Raw genomic sequence first — 15,903 nt, 5'->3', positions numbered from 1 at the left:
GATAAAGTTGCAGTCTACTCAAAGACTTGCAAGTGTGTGTAAGAGGTGTCCTTAACTTGGGCTGACCCTCTATGAAGTTCTCCATTCAGGAAGGTGTGTTGTATAAAAAATAAAATACGAATTTTGTTTTTGTTTTGCAGAGTGGTATACAACACCAGCATGTCACACCTTAAAGTCTGGGGCTGGAGTTGGAGGCACAGAACTGCCCTTCAGTGGTGAGTGCCACGGCTTGGGTTCTGCCATGGGTTGGGTTCTGCGTAGGCTTGGAAGACTCAGGAGCACACCTTGAGCAGCAGGCCCAGCACACCAGCATGCTCACAAAGGCTTCTCGTGAGCACTATACCGGGGTTTACATCTCGTTGTCTTATAAAAGGCCCAGTAAAACTGGAAATAACAAATTTGGTGGTCATGCGGCCTTTTCTATGACCTCAGCGTTGTTTCATTCTGAAGAAGCTAAAGTACACTTCCCTATGCTCAAACCCACTTTGTTCTCAATTTAGAATACATAAGTACTTTATTCTGTCAGAAATTGAAAGTACTTGACTGCACAAGGCATATATGTTCTGTCTTATTCTTCATAGTACTTTGCATTCTCTTGCATCAACAAGTAATTAAGGAATTGATGTCCTGCACAGAAATTTATATGTGACAGACAAATCTACTTTTTAAAAAATTCTTTAGAATTTTGAATGATGGCAAGATGACAAAATCCATGTCTTAGAATTTTTGAGGAAAGGGGAATTTTGCATTGGCTTTTCTATTTTTCTTATTGAGGTAACTCCTTAAATCTAGAAATCTCCAAGAGGAGAAGGAGGGGGTGGAGAGAGGAGAAAGAAGAGAAAAAGAGGTTGGGAAAAGAGGCAGTTGACAGGAGGTACAACCTGGGGAGCTAAATGTAAACATTACATGTCAGATTTTAATATATAACCTGATAATCCTATGACTCATTATCTTCCATGCAAGCTTGTTAAAACCTTGTTAGTGAGTTTAGTGAATAACTATATTACGGATTTTGTGTTTCTCACTCCATCCAAAACCATGAAGGAATTTAGACTGTAGTTAGTAAGAATCCTGCTCTACTTTGTCTCTTGCCATCATGACCACCTGTTTACTCTTTCTCTCTTCTTCCTGCATACAGAACTTACAAGCTTAACTGTGTCCCACATGTTATGCCTATTTATCTAAATGTTGATTTGCAAATACACGACCATGGTAGCTGCTGCATCTGTTCCTGCTGGCTTGCATCTCTGGACTAGAAGATACCACGCCAAGTTCTACATAGCAGTGTAAAGAAGATTGAGATTGGTGAAAAGATAATACTTCCCTGATGTGTTTCCACCAAGCCTTTTCTGGCTTGCAAAAATATCTAAATAGGATGCATATCTAGACTGGTAGTTTTTAATGTGTCAATTATACTTAATTGAAAATAAGCATAATAATGAAGCCAAGTATCATAAGCCTGAGAGAAAAAGTAGAGGGAATTGCTCTTTTTCTCTTAGCTTTAAAATTTGCCCCATTAAATATTAAGCAGGTGAAAGGGATGCACCAGGGAATGACAAAGGCAAAAAGAGGGGTGAAGGATGGTTTTCTTGCAGGTCTTTTGAGTGTATGCTTTGGATCCTTCAGAAGCAGCACTGGGTGAAGTAGCATGATGGTGGAGCAACAGCGTGAGTCATGCGGTGTGCAGTGCTTCACTTCATGGAGTGCCATCCATGTATTAAAAGTTTGAATGGCACTTCTTGAAGTGGGGTAATGCATGACAAGTACAGCCTCAGTGCCAGCCTGGGAGCAGGTTATGGGTACCTGCACGCCACTGCCATTTCTTCAGTCTTAAGCCACCTTCTTACTGCAGATTCAATTCATAGGACCCTATTAAGAGCCTTCCATGGGATAAACCCTAAGGAATGAGATTCCCTGGGAATAGTCTTCATGTAGGTTTTTATGGCTTTGTATCATGCTTAAAAAAGTCAGCCCCCTTCTTTGTCATGCTTTGTATAGTGCTGTACTCATGAAGGTGGTGTTCAGATAGCTTTCATTTATGAATGGCACCATCCGAATAGAGTAGTGTGCAGTGTGAACAGCATTTAGGGTGGCGTTGTTAAGTTGCAGTGGAGATTTAGTCACTGAGCTGTGTTTTCTGGTACTTTGCATTCAGTGATGTGTCGCCTCCAATTACTTGCTGCACACCTCATGAGACAGAACTAGAAGGTCCTAGGGAAAACTTCACATGTAGGTTTTTCTGGGACTTGTTGCTTTTTCTTCACAAAAACCTGATCCCACAAGGAACAAGATTTTGAGTTTCCTTTATTTAGTTCCTCTCTGTCTTTGGAAACTTTTTCTTTGGAAACTGTTAATTGGAAACTTTGTCACAGGAGTATGGAGGCTGGCGAGTTCTGTGATCTACATGGTGATTCAGAAAACTGGTGGCCCAAGGAATCTAAAGGTACATTTACAGTCTTAACTCCAAATGCCAGAGACCTAAGAGAACTAACGATCCAATGACCAGCAGGTTTGATACCCAGAAACACCCTGTATGTGTTGTATCTGTTGAAATACAAATTCATGAAAAGTCATACGAGTTTAAATGCACATAGCCAAAAGAATTCTCCCAAACTTAAACGACAGTCAACCTTCTATTTACATGCAAACCACATCAAAGCCTGCTTTTATGGGGAAGTCCTTTGAGGACGTAAGTTTCAGGTTATAAGTTATCATGAATCTTGCTTGATGTACAGAAATAATAGAAACTGTTTAAAGTTCTCTGTATTTCAGAGAAAGAACTTTTAGGTCAGTTGAATACACAGGAAAACATACAGACTAGAGGTATAGAGAATATTCCTTACCTCACTTAGGAGGCTGAGTTAACAGGATTGCAAGTTTGAGAACAGCAAGGGCAACTTAGTGAGACCTTTTTCTCAAGTAAGAAATAAAAAGTGCTGAAGGTATAGTGTAGTAGAAAAATGCTTACCTAATATGCATGAGGCTCTACGTTCAATTCTTAGTCCCCCTTGAAAAAAAGTATAACTGGCCTTCACAGACAAAATAACCTTCTATATACAAAATAAGCTAAAGGATGAAAAAAGCCAATTAGTCAGTTTTGCAAGGTAAGTGTTTTAATAAGTTGATGTATAAAGCATTAAAAATAATAACATTTAGGAAAAACTTGAGCTTTAATTTCTTTCAACATGTAATGCAGTTAGAAGTATGCATAGGTTTTGCAGTGCTGTGTGAATTGTTGTGTATTATGTATATATATGTAATAACCTCAGTTATCATACTCAATTTGTACCAAATTTGTTTGAGTGTAATAAAAACTGAGAACTGCACATATTTTTCCCATAAGAAATAATTCAAAACCAAATAGTTGATTCTGAGGCCCAAAAATTACACTTGTATATCATTTTCCCAAGATTTCAACAACTTGCATGATGATTTCTTTCTTTAACTCAGTTTTCTCCCTTACTGCTGATATCACTGACTTTTTTTAGAGACATGTTAATGATAATTTACACACAAAAAGAAAAAAACAACAGGATGCTGAATATTCTAATGCAGTAACACAAGCACTATCTGTTTCCTGAGCGAAAGCATTGCCGCTTTGTGCCCTGGGCAAGATGCAGCCCTTGACTTGCTCTCAACCTGAATGCAATAAAATTACCAATACTAAATTGTTTTTTTCCAACTTTGTTGTCTGAGGATGGAAAGTTTGAACTTGCAGTTGTTAAACTGAGATGTCAACTTTGTTGTATTCTTAAATGTAGTTATTCTATATCACAGCTGTTCAGCCTAGTTTTTCTATAGATTCTGATAAAGGTGTTTTAAATGCTCTATAATTACGTCTAGATTTATTTTTTTCCTTTCACATTTTCAAATACTTAATATAAATCTCATTTATAAGTGTACCTCAGTGAAATGTATTTCAGTTCTTTGTGCCACAGTCTTTTAGAGTAGTGTTTATTGCCCTTTGCTTTGCCCTTTTAAGGTTGACACAGTGCCTTCAAAGGGTAATACAGAAGGGAAAAGAAAGACTCCTTAAAGCCCAGATAAGAGATTAAACTCTTCTTTGGGTCCTGTCTGGAGTCACAGGTGGGAAAAAAAAAGTGGTATCGTTAACAGTAGATACTCCTCCATTTTTACCTTGTTTTTTTAATTCTTAAACTTACGTTATTTCTCTTATAAGTAAACACAGAAATGTCTTGCATTTTTAGAATTAAAAAATACTTTTTACTAGAGCATTTCATTGCATTTATATGTACAGTGTCTGCTAAACAATGCATACACACTCCAAGAAAAGAAAAATTGTAGGGGGAACCTTAGAGAGTGTCATATAGTGCAGCAAACCCACTACACTGCCAACTTTTAGACAAGAAATTGAAAATGCATGCGCAGCATCTAGTGACCAAGGTTACCCATGCAGCAGTTCGCTTTAGTAATGAGTGTCTGGAAGCTAATGGCCACCACTTTAAGCACTTCTTATACTTTCAGAAGCCAAAGGTGACTTCTATTAATGTCATGCTGTCACAGTAAATTTAGTATTAAAATGTTTATACAGGTGTTTTTTCCTGAAGTGTGTGTACGTTTTTTGATGGACATTGTAATGTAGTTTCTGATAAAAAATACAGTTTGTTTATGGTAATTTCTTATGTAGCCTATATTTTCTCTCTCCTCTGTCTCCCTTCCTGCTTTGTTCTTAATTTGATTTGCTTTCAAAATAGTCATTTTAATATGGACTAGTCACATATCATAGACTAACTGCTGAAAACTTAGTTTTTTTCCTGATCTTTGTGCTGATTTGCTGTATATTTATATATTTTATTTTGAAATGTATCCTGGACCCAAAAAGATATTACTGATGTAGTTTCTTTAGAAAGTCAGTATTTTTAATAACTCAGTATTCTTTTTTGTTCTTGTAGTTAACCCTTCAAACTATTTTTCTTTCAGCCCACAGTACTGCAGTGTTTTATGTAGTGTGGATTATTGAAACAGAGGTCAGTCAGCTTATTTTTTCTTGACTGAAAACACACTTTCCTTAAGTTTTGAAGAACATTCTTTAATCACATTAGAAGTATTTCTAGTTTGTTCCATTTTTTCTGGGAGTATTGGCTGTAGCTTTTAGTTTCTTTTAAGGTGTAAATTTTTATTTGTGACTGGTTTAAAGAGTTTCTTTTATTTTATTTTGGATGATCTACCACCAGAGTTGGTAACAATTTTCTCTAAAGAGAAACAAAAAGTATTTTATACTTTGCAGTCCATACTCTTTTTGACACAATTACCTAATTTTTCCTGTGTAAAACAAAGTAAGCCAATGATACTGCTTAAGCAAATTTGCTGTTCCTATTACAACTTCAAAAAACTTGTACAAGCCAGTTATTGTTTGTGTATGTCAGATATTGAGCTGTACATTAATTGTGGATGATATGCCTATAGTGATTTACTCCACATTAAAATTCTATTTCCACAGTTAGTGAAACACAGGTACAAATGACCTCATTTCAATCATAGGTTGAGATGCACTTATGCTGAGAAGTTTAGTGTTATTAAGAGTCAGCCCAGCTTTTCTTTATACATTGGCTTTGGCATGAGAGACTCTCGGATTTGTCTCCTGGGATCTGAAAGACTTCCAGAGATGAATTTTACCTTTCAGAGATTTTGATCTTAGTGTGTTTAGGCAACTAGGGAGGTTATAGGCAGCTTCAAAAACTAACAGATGTCACGGCTCTGCCACTGTTCATGGATTTGTGCCTACCCTATCCTGAGTAGTTCTACAAACTAACATAAATCATAGTGTTCCTTACAGAAATTTTGGAAATATTTCTCAAACCTGCTATAAGTTTTACCACAAGCCAGTGATTTGTAAAATAAAAAATCTAGGGCCAGGGATTTATCTCAGTGGCACAAATAACTGCCTAAGCACAAGGTCATGAGTTAGATCCTTGGTCCCAATAAATTTTTTTAAAGTAAATAAATAAATAAATAAAAATCTAGTACTGTATTTTGGTTTCCTTTTTCTCCAGTAAAGTTCTTTTGCCAGGGACAGCCCAGATTCTTAATCCACAATAGTAAGGGCTCCCCAAGAAAAATAGAGGTCATGAGGACGCATGGAAAAGGCATTTTACCTGCTAGAAATTTTCATTCATGTTATATTTGTTTGTGGCCTTGCAATAACTTTACATTTAAAATTATTTCTGCTTTTTTCTTGTCTCTATATCTCAGGCTATCCTTGAACTTAACTATGTAGTCTAGGCTGGCCTTAGATCCATAGTAATTCTCTTGCCTCAGCCTCCCGAGTGCTAGAATTACAGGTGCATACTACAGCACCTGGCTTAAAGGTATTGATGTATTTTTCCGAGAGGATGTTAGCTAATAAAAAATGTATTACCCAGTCTAGTTGGACTTAATTTATTTTCATTTTGAGCTTTAGCATATATTGGTACTTTTTGGTGAAAGCAGTGTACTTGACCAACCCATTTTTAACAAATCTTTTCTTCATTTCCTTTGAATCAGTTATGAAATTGCTGATATATTACTATTTATTACTATTTTCAGATTTTAAATTTATCTCTTAATTACCTGAGGTTATAGTGATGGATGATTGTGACAAGTTACTATTCAGTATTCTCTTGTTTAGTAAGGAGGTTTCCAAGGTGACGGTTAAAGGAAATAATGATAAAGAAATGTGGAGCATTAGGGATGGATGGTGACTTAAGAACAATATCAATAATAAGGGTATTAGCACCAATGAGGAGCAGAGTCCCACTTTGCATTAGATAACTTAGGCTGTTTCTGATATCATAATTACATTTTTTGTTTTTTATTTCTGGCAATCACTTTAATTTTTAAATTGGTATAACAATATGTATATAAGTGGCAATTTTCATATAAAATGTTTTGAAATGTATATATGATGTAGAACGGTTAAGTACAAATAATAAATGCATTCTATACTACCTCATACTTTTTTTGAAAAAAAAATTGATTTTGTTCATTTATGTTTCTAGTACATGGTGTTTGCATTCATCTTAGGGAGGAGGTGCATGTGTTTACTATATCTTGATTCTTTTCATTCCTCTTCCACTATTCACACAACTCCCTGCCTACTTCCCTAGACCTCCTTTCCCCCTTTTCATTGTTATTGTTACTACTATTATTTTTATTTTTTTAAAATTTTATTTAAAGAGAAAAAGAAAAAAAGAATAAGTAGTACAGAATTTTAAAAAAAAAGGAACAGTAAGAAATCACTAGTTAATAGATTACATATTGTCATCTTAGAAATAGTTGTTCAAGTTACAAAATTAAAGCATACAAAGTGGACATTCAAACAGTGAGACTGCAAATAGTTATGTTCAATGATCCAACAAAAACTCAGTAATATGGTTATCTATCTTATACACTTAAATATATATGCTATTATATCTTTGAGAGCACTTTCTTTTCCTCTCCTTTTCACAATAACAATTACACATTTTGGGTTTTATTACTCCCACAGTTCTTACTACTTTTTTTGAAGAGAATAAAACCAAATATGACAAAATAAAAGAGTCAATCAAATCAAAAGGATGGACGTATAGTACATGATGTAAAAACAATACAAGGTGATCAGCAGTAGTTACTATAATGCCTCTTGCTATCTTAAAAATAATTGCCTATATCATCAGTTATAATAAAATTGAATAAAACACTACAGAAGAAAACCAATAAAACCAAAACATTTGAGACATTACAGGACTTCAAAAGAAGATAATAGTCAAACCAGAATGGGCATCATAGTGAATCTTAACTGTCTTCAAAGTAGTTGTCTATATCCTCAAAGTTGATACTATCAAACAAAACAGAATAGAGTAAAATCAGTAAAAACAAGATGGTGAGAGAAATATAGGGCTTCAAATCAAGTTAATAGGAAATCATAAAAGTTACTATAATATATCCTGCTATTTTTTATTTTTTTCCTAAATTTAAAAAATAAAGGAGATTGAGATAAAAGAGGACATAATACAAAAGCACAGGTCAGAACAGAACAACTTATGCAACATAGTCTTTCACCACAAGATAAATTTTTAGTTCGTGTTTGTGACATACAATGTTCACATTCATTGAGGGTTTTTGTTACATGTACATGACACATATAAAATTTTTGTACCTCTTCTCCCCCTACCCCTGTCCCTAAGTCCATTTCCTTCTTGCAGAATGCTAGCTCCCTTTTTGTTAGTCTTTTGTTTGTATCTTCATTTGTATCCTTTTTGTTAGTCTTTTGTTTGTATCTTCATTTGTATCTTCATTTGCATTATTCAAATGAGAGACACCATATAGAATTTAAGATTGTGTTATATTTCACTTATCATTGTTTTCCAGGTATATCCATTTTCCTGCAAATGACTTGAATTATTCTTTATAACTGAATAGTATTCCATTATATACAGATCCCATGTTTTCTTTATCAATTCATTAGTTGACGGATATAGCTTCCAGTATTTAGCTATTATGAATTGTGCTTCTAAAACATGGATATGCAAGTATCACTGTAATATGATATATTAAGCCCTTTGTGTAAGGATACCTAGAGAGGGGAATAGCTAGGTAAAATGGAATTTCTATTTTTAATTGTTTGAAAAATCTCTGTACTTGTTTCCATAATGATTATACTTGTTTACCTTCCCACCAACAGTGTAGAAGAGTTCCTTTTTTTAATACGACCACACCAACATGTGTTGTTATTTGATTTCTTAATAGTCGTCATTCTTTCTGGTGTAAGGTGGATTTTAATACTGTTTTAGTTTGCAGTCCTCTAATGGCCAGAGATGTTGCACATTTTTCATACATGTATTGTCCATTTGTATTTCCTGAGAAGTGTCCATTAATTTCACTTGCCCATTTTTTAAGTCATCTTTTCTGATGGTTGGTGCAGTTTTTATGCATTCTTTATTATTGTAGATACTAATCATCTGCTTGAGAAATACGTGGCAAAAAAGAAATTTCCATTTTGTAGGTTGTCTCTTCACTCTTGATTGTTTTTATTCTGTGAGATGCTTTTTACTTTCATGTAATCCTACTCGTTGATTCTTGAATTATTTCTCGTGTAATTAGAGTTCTCTTCAAAAAGTCCTTGCTTAACTTCAAAAGAAACCACCAACAGAGTGAAAAGAAAACTCACAGAATTGGAAAAATTTAGCTAACTGTCCTTCAGACGAAGGACTTGTGTTTAGAATATATACAGAAATAAAAAACATCAGTACCTCCCAAATTCAAAGACCCAGTCCAAAAATGGACGTGAGATGAACACACACTTATCAGATGAAGAAATAAAATTGGCAAATACATGAAGAAAAGCTCAACATCACTGGTTATTCGAGAAATGCACATTAAAACAACGTTGAGAGTCCATCTCACTCCAAGAAAGGATGGCTACCATCAAGAAATCAACCAATAACAAATGTCGGCGGAGCTGTGTGAGAAAGGAGCCCTTCTTTACTATTGGTGGGAGTGTAGACTGGTGCAACCACTATGGAAATCAGTCTGGAGATGCCTTAAAAAAACAAGGGTTTGAAGTATCATTTCATCCAGTTATTAATTTTCTGGATATTTTCCCAGAATTCAAAACATCATCCTATGCCATATGTATACCCATGTTTGTAGCAGCACAATATGCAGTAGCTAACTCTTGGAAACAATGCTAATGCCCATTAACTGCAAAATGGATAAAAAGATGTGGCATTTTTATACAGGAGTATTACTCAGCTATAAAAAAGAATAAACTAGAGTCCTTTATATATAAATGGTTGCAACTTTGACCTGCCCCGCGGGTCAATCCATGGGGTAACCACCTGAAGGAGGAACGAGGACTAACATAGGGCAAGAGACAAAGAGACGGAGACAAATTGAAGTCCAGTCAAGTTGTGTTTATTGAAGAATTGGTCACAGCTTTTATAGGGCAAGGGTGGGCCGGTGGGACAGGAAGAGGCTACGGGGTGATCTCTGATAGGTCATCGTCACGTCCGTGTACGTGGCGTGAGCAGGAGAGGATCATGGTTGATGTAGGTGCACTATGTGCCCGTATAAGGGAGAGGAGGGGAGACAGCAGCGGGGTGGTCGCGCGGCTCCCTACACAACTTGAGACCATACTCAAGAGTGAAATCAACCTCACATGTGAAAATAGTGTATTGTCTCCCTAGTGTAAAACAACAAACTGAAAGAGTAGTAAGACCCAAAATATACAGTAGATAATTGTGAAAACGAAAGGGAAATAAAGTGCTCAAAAGGAAAGAATAACTGGGTTGGCGAAAGGAGAAAAGGAAGGAAAAATACAGATATACATACACATGTATGATGTGTACATACACAAGATAGATAACTGTACTATTATATCTGTAAGTTCATCAAAAGAACAGTTTGTGCTTTTCATTGATCATTTTTTTCATCCCTAAATCTTACAATATGAACAACTATTTCTAAGGTAATATGCAATACATTTACTACTGTTAATTTCCTATTACTTGTTTTGAAATTCTATATTGTTTTTTTTTGTTTGTTTTGCTTTTAAATAAAAAGTCTTTGCACGTGCATTGGACTTAAAAGATGTTTAGCTCTTTTATCTTCTAGTAAGTCATTTATTTCTGTTTTAATATTTAGATCTTTTATGTATTTTGATTTTACTCTAAGTGTATGATGGGACACGGATCCAGCCTCAGTGTTCTGCATATAGGTAGTGAATTTTCTTAACACAATTTTTTTATTTAAAGAAAAGGAAACAAAAAAATACATGGAGATAAATAAGGGTAGAAATAATACAAAATTACAGAAAAACAAACGGTAAGAATTCGCTGGTTGATAAGTTACATATTGTCATCTTAGAAATAGCTGTTCAGGTTACAAAATCAAAGCATTTAAAATGACATTCAAAAAGTGACACTGCAAACAGTTCTGCTCAATGATCAAACAATTTGATAGAGTCTATCGTTCCTCCAGTGTGTGCTTTTCGGCCCCTTTGTTGAAGTTCAAATAAATGAATGCATCTGGGGATGTTTCTGCATCTGCTATTCTATTCTGCTAATCCACATACCCATTTTGTTCTAGTATCCTGTTATCCTTCTCACTGTAGATTTATAGTATAATTTGAAGCCAAGTATTGTCATGTCTCTGCTTTGTTCTTGTTGTACAAGATTGCATTGCATTGAACTGTTTTGTTTTTGAGACAGGATCTCACTGTGCGGTTCATGAACTCAATTTGTAGACCAGGCTGGCCTTGAACTTGCTGCAATACTCTTTCCCCAGCCTTGCCAGTGCTGGGATTATAGGAATATACCACTATATGGGGTTAGGATTGCTTTTTTTATTGTGAATCCCTTCTGGTTCCATATAAATTTTAGGTTTTTTTTTTTAGTTCTATGAGGAGTACTGAAGGTACTTTGATTGAGATTACATTAAATCTATGTATCAGTGGTGGGAGTATTGCTATTTTGACAATATCAGTTCTGCCTACCAGAGAACAGAAACACTGGTCATTCCATTGTCTGATGTCTTCTTCAGTCTCCTTTTCCAGAGTGTTACAGTGTCACTAGATAATGATAGTATGTTGTGTATTTCTGTAATGCAGCAGAAAAGACTTTTACTGTTTGTACCTTAAAAAAGTGATAAATGTTTGAGGAGATGCCGATGTATGTAATCTCATTTAAACTTTATAGTATATATATGTATCAAATTAACACTAGGAAGCCCATAAATATGTGAAATTTTATGTGTTATTTAAAAATAAAAACAGCTACTTATGATCCAGGAGTTCCCATTGGTAGCTATATATTCAAGAAATAGAATTAGTATGTTGAAGTCATATGTTCATGTGGTTTGAAACAGCATTATTTTTTTTTTCAGTCCTCGGGATTGAACCCACGACTGTGCACTTGCCAGGCAGGCACCCATGCCGCTAAGCTAAAACCAAGGCCCAATGCAGCACTATTTATAATAGGTAAAATATGGAATCAGTCAAAGTTTACATCATGTGCATATCCATAGTAGAGTACTATTCAACCATGAAACGTAAGGAAATTCTGACATTTTAAAAAACCTAGGTGAACCTGGATGATACTGTTTTAATTCATGAAACGAGCAAAGAACAAATGCTACAGGATCCCATTTCTGTGTAGAATTTTTTAAAATTATATTTTAAAGGAAAACAATACAATGATACAGAATTTCAAAACAAGATAATAGGAAATTAACAATGGTTAATATATATTGTTGAGAATGGTTGCTCATATTGCAAGACATACACCTGCAAAATTGATCCAGAGTATAAGCACAACTCATTACATTAATGAACTAAAAAATTAGTAGTATAACTATCTTAGCTGTCTTGTGTGTGTGTATGCACATTCATTTTTTTTAATTCCCCCTCTTCTTTCTCCCACCCAATTGTTCTTTCCCTTTGAGCAGTTTCTTCCTCTTTCACAACATCTGTTTTACGTTTTTGGTATTATTAACTGTTTCTTACTCTAGGGAGACAATACAGTGGTTTTTAATGTGCTCCTAATTTATTTCACTCATAAGTTTGGTCTCTGGTTGCATCCATTTATTTATAAATGGCTTGAGTTTATCCTTATTTATAACTGAGTAGTACTCTCATGTATAAAAATCCAAGTTTTTATCCATTCCAGTGTTGATAGCTATTTGTGTTGTTTCCAAGATTTAGCTATTACAAAGTGTGCAGCTATAAACATGGGTTGCAGGTATATCTTTGTTGTATGTTGTTTGTAATTCTTCTGGGAAATACACAAAAAAAGAATAACTGGATAGAATGGGGCCTCCAATCCTAGTTTTTTGAGGAATCTCCACATTGATTTTCCAAAGTGGTTGCACCAGTTTACACTCCTACCAACAGTGGAGAAGTGTTACTTTTACCATACAGTACTGCCAGCATTTATTACTGGTTGATTTCTTGATGATAGCTATTCTTTCTGGGGTGAGATGGAATCTCAGTGTTGTTTTACTTGGTGTTTCTTAAATGACCAATGATCTTGTTTTTTAATCCATTCTGCCAGTCTGTTCTTTTGATTGATGAATTGAGACCATTTTCATTGATGGTTATACTTGGTATGTATTTGTTTGCCATTGCCATGTTATTTTCCTATTGTTGGTTTCTTCCTTTTCCTGTGTTTAATTGCTTGTCTTGATTGGTGGTTTCTTTTTGTTATTTTTCTTGGAGTTGTGACCATTTTTGTTTCTGTCTGGAATATCTTTAAGTACCTTTTGTAACATTCATTCCATGATCATGAATTTCGTCAGCTGTTATTTGTCATAGAAACATTTTATTTCTCCATTAATTTTGAAGGACACTTTTGCAGAGTACATCAATCAGGATTGGAAATGATTTTCTTTCAAGACTCACTCCAAGCTATTCTTGACTTGAGGAGTGTTTGTGTTCAGAACTCTGCCATGATTCTAGTGGGTTTCCCGTTATGGATGATCTTTTTCTTTTCTCTAGAAGCTCTTATTCTTTTCTTGTGCTGAATTTTTGGGATCTTTATTATTATATGTCTGGGTGTAGAATTATTTTGGTTTTGGTAAAGTGGAGTGCTACATGACTCATTTATCTGAATGTCAGATTCTTTACCTATGCTTGGGAATTTCTGTGCTATTATTTCTGCAAATGTTTTTTTTAATGTCATTTGTATTGACTTCTGCTTTTTCACTGATACTTATTATTTTTCTTTGCATTGTCTTGAAGCATTTAATTGTAATTTCCTGATACTTTGTTCTTTTCAAGAGATATTTCTTGATTGCTAACTACAGTCCTATTTCCAAGGTCTGAAAGTCTCTTTTCAGTTTTGTTCGAGTGGTTTTGCCTGTTTACAATGGAATTTGTCTTTTCCCCAATATCTGTTTGAACCCATTTCATGCATTGTTTCTTTACTATATTGATCTTTCACCATTTCCACCATCTTCCTGTTATCATCAATTTCTTTATCTACTCTAGATTTGCTGAGCATGTTGTTTATAAATGTTGACATTTCTTTTTTTTCACCTGAGAAATTGTTTCTGATCTGATTCCCTTTATAATTTTATGAATTTGTTGCTTAACTTCAGCTGTTGTCATTTCAGAAATTTCGGGCTTTTGTCTTCCAGTTTCTACTCTGTTAATGTCTCTTGGACTTGTTCTGTGTGGCCTGGAGATCTGACGTTTTGCTTTTTCTTCTCCTCATTTTATATTTGAAAAAATAGTTTTGTTTGTACTATGTTCCTGTGAGGTTTTGTAGTAGCTAGCTATATTCCTCAGGGATATCTTCTCTGTATAGGAGATTCTTGGTTTGCAGCTGTCCCAAGATTCTGTCTTTCAGTTTTAAGTGTGGATTGATGTTACCTGTTTGACTTAGTCTCCAGTCATTTTGAGTAGCCCTGTGGTGAGGTTACCACAGAACTTCCCAGTATTATTACAGAGGGTAGAGCATCTTACTACAACAGACATGACATCGTCACTGAATTAGTAAAATTAGCAATAACTATAGCAGGAAGAACAAACTGACAAACTGTGGTAACTACTGATTTTATGCTTTAGACCAAAGGAGCAAAATTTGTACTTAATACAACAGAACCAGTCATCAGTTATTAGTTTGTATGCAGTGCTTCCCCTTGATAGGGTTGTTTTACATTGTGGTAGAAGATTTAAGGAGGGGTAGTATGTAAAACAGAGATAATTGGAAAGGAAGTAGCTGGAAGAAAAAATGATCATGCAAGGTATGGGAAATTGAAGAAGCAGGGTAGAAAAGAAAGAAAGTATTCTAAGGGACTTCTGAATTTGTTCCTTTCAGTTTGGGGATGGAATTAGTTTTCGGTGGTTGGAGTTCTCCCATCATTTTTGAAAAGAGAGAAAAAGGAAAAAAGGAAGAAGGAGAAAAAGTGAAACAAAAAGAAGACAAAGAAATAAGAATAATGGGTCAGTTACCCAGTCCTGAGCTTTTCCCTATGTTATTGTTGTTCCTGTGGTGTGGAGGAGGAACTAGATCCCTGGATTCCTCTGGGGAAGCTGGTACCCAGTTGTGGGCATTTTCCATGATGGCTGCCATTCACATGGTTTGGTGGAAGGATCCAGATGCCTGTGTTCCTCTGGGGAAACTGATTATTTTGTCATGGGCTTTTTCCTATGTCATGGGTTTTTCCCTGTAATATATGTGAAATTATTATAGATAGCTAAGCTAGGCCCTCTAGAGCTCTGTGCAAAAGACAACGGAGGGCCAGAATTTAAGAAAAAGAACTACTCACCCATATACTTCCCTAGGGATACACACCAAAGATTGATGTAAGTAGGTATCAATCACCTTGGGATTCAGGACCAAAGTTCCTTAACTTATCCCTTCCAGGAAAGTCCTTGTCTCCCCATTTGTGCTTGCTAGGTGACTTGCCACCCAATTTGATCTTCATTTAATCAGTATTACCAAGTGATATACTTACTGGTTGACCATAGTTTTGTCCCACCTCACACTTTGTGATTTTTCCATTGAACCAATGTTATTTAAGTGACTATGCTTATAATCGTATTGAATGGCTATAGTTCTGTCCTACCTTCTCACTTCACCTCATGGATTTGATCAATAAAACATCCTTGAAAAGTGCAGTTGGTGGGCAGCCCACTTTCTGTGTCCACTCCTGTCCGTCATGAACACAACCCTTTTATTGTCTCAGTAAGTTCTTCTTGCTCTTAATCTCCATTGTTCCTAGAATTTATTTCTGGATGGTAGAGAACATAAACTCAGCATTTTGGACACCTAACAGATTGGGACTTTCATTCTTCTATGTTATTTGGAGGTTTCACTGAGATATTTTGACAGAGGTAAGAGTTTTCTTTTGTTTCATAGATCCTGGATTATGACTTGGTTAGGGAATCAAAAATTTTACGATACTGATGTCTTTGCCCTTTTC

General features: G+C 35.2%; 1 non-coding gene across 1 annotated transcript; it reads left to right on the top strand.

Moving 5' to 3' along the window:
- The first annotated feature begins 3,969 nt into the window (after window positions 1-3,969).
- LOC111755337 (small nucleolar RNA SNORA26) lies at window positions 3,970-4,088 on the top strand. The gene has a single exon (XR_002789892.1). It is a non-coding gene; the product is annotated as a small nucleolar RNA SNORA26 (small nucleolar RNA).
- The last annotated feature ends 11,815 nt before the right edge of the window (window positions 4,089-15,903 follow it).

Source organism: Cavia porcellus, unplaced genomic scaffold (genome assembly GCF_034190915.1).
Source record: "Cavia porcellus strain 051 isolate PalLab524CR breed Dunkin Hartley unplaced genomic scaffold, mCavPor4.1 scaffold_3, whole genome shotgun sequence".
In the NCBI taxonomy this organism is placed as follows: domain Eukaryota; kingdom Metazoa; phylum Chordata; class Mammalia; order Rodentia; family Caviidae; genus Cavia; species Cavia porcellus.
This window is presented reverse-complemented; position numbering and strand designations above follow the sequence as displayed.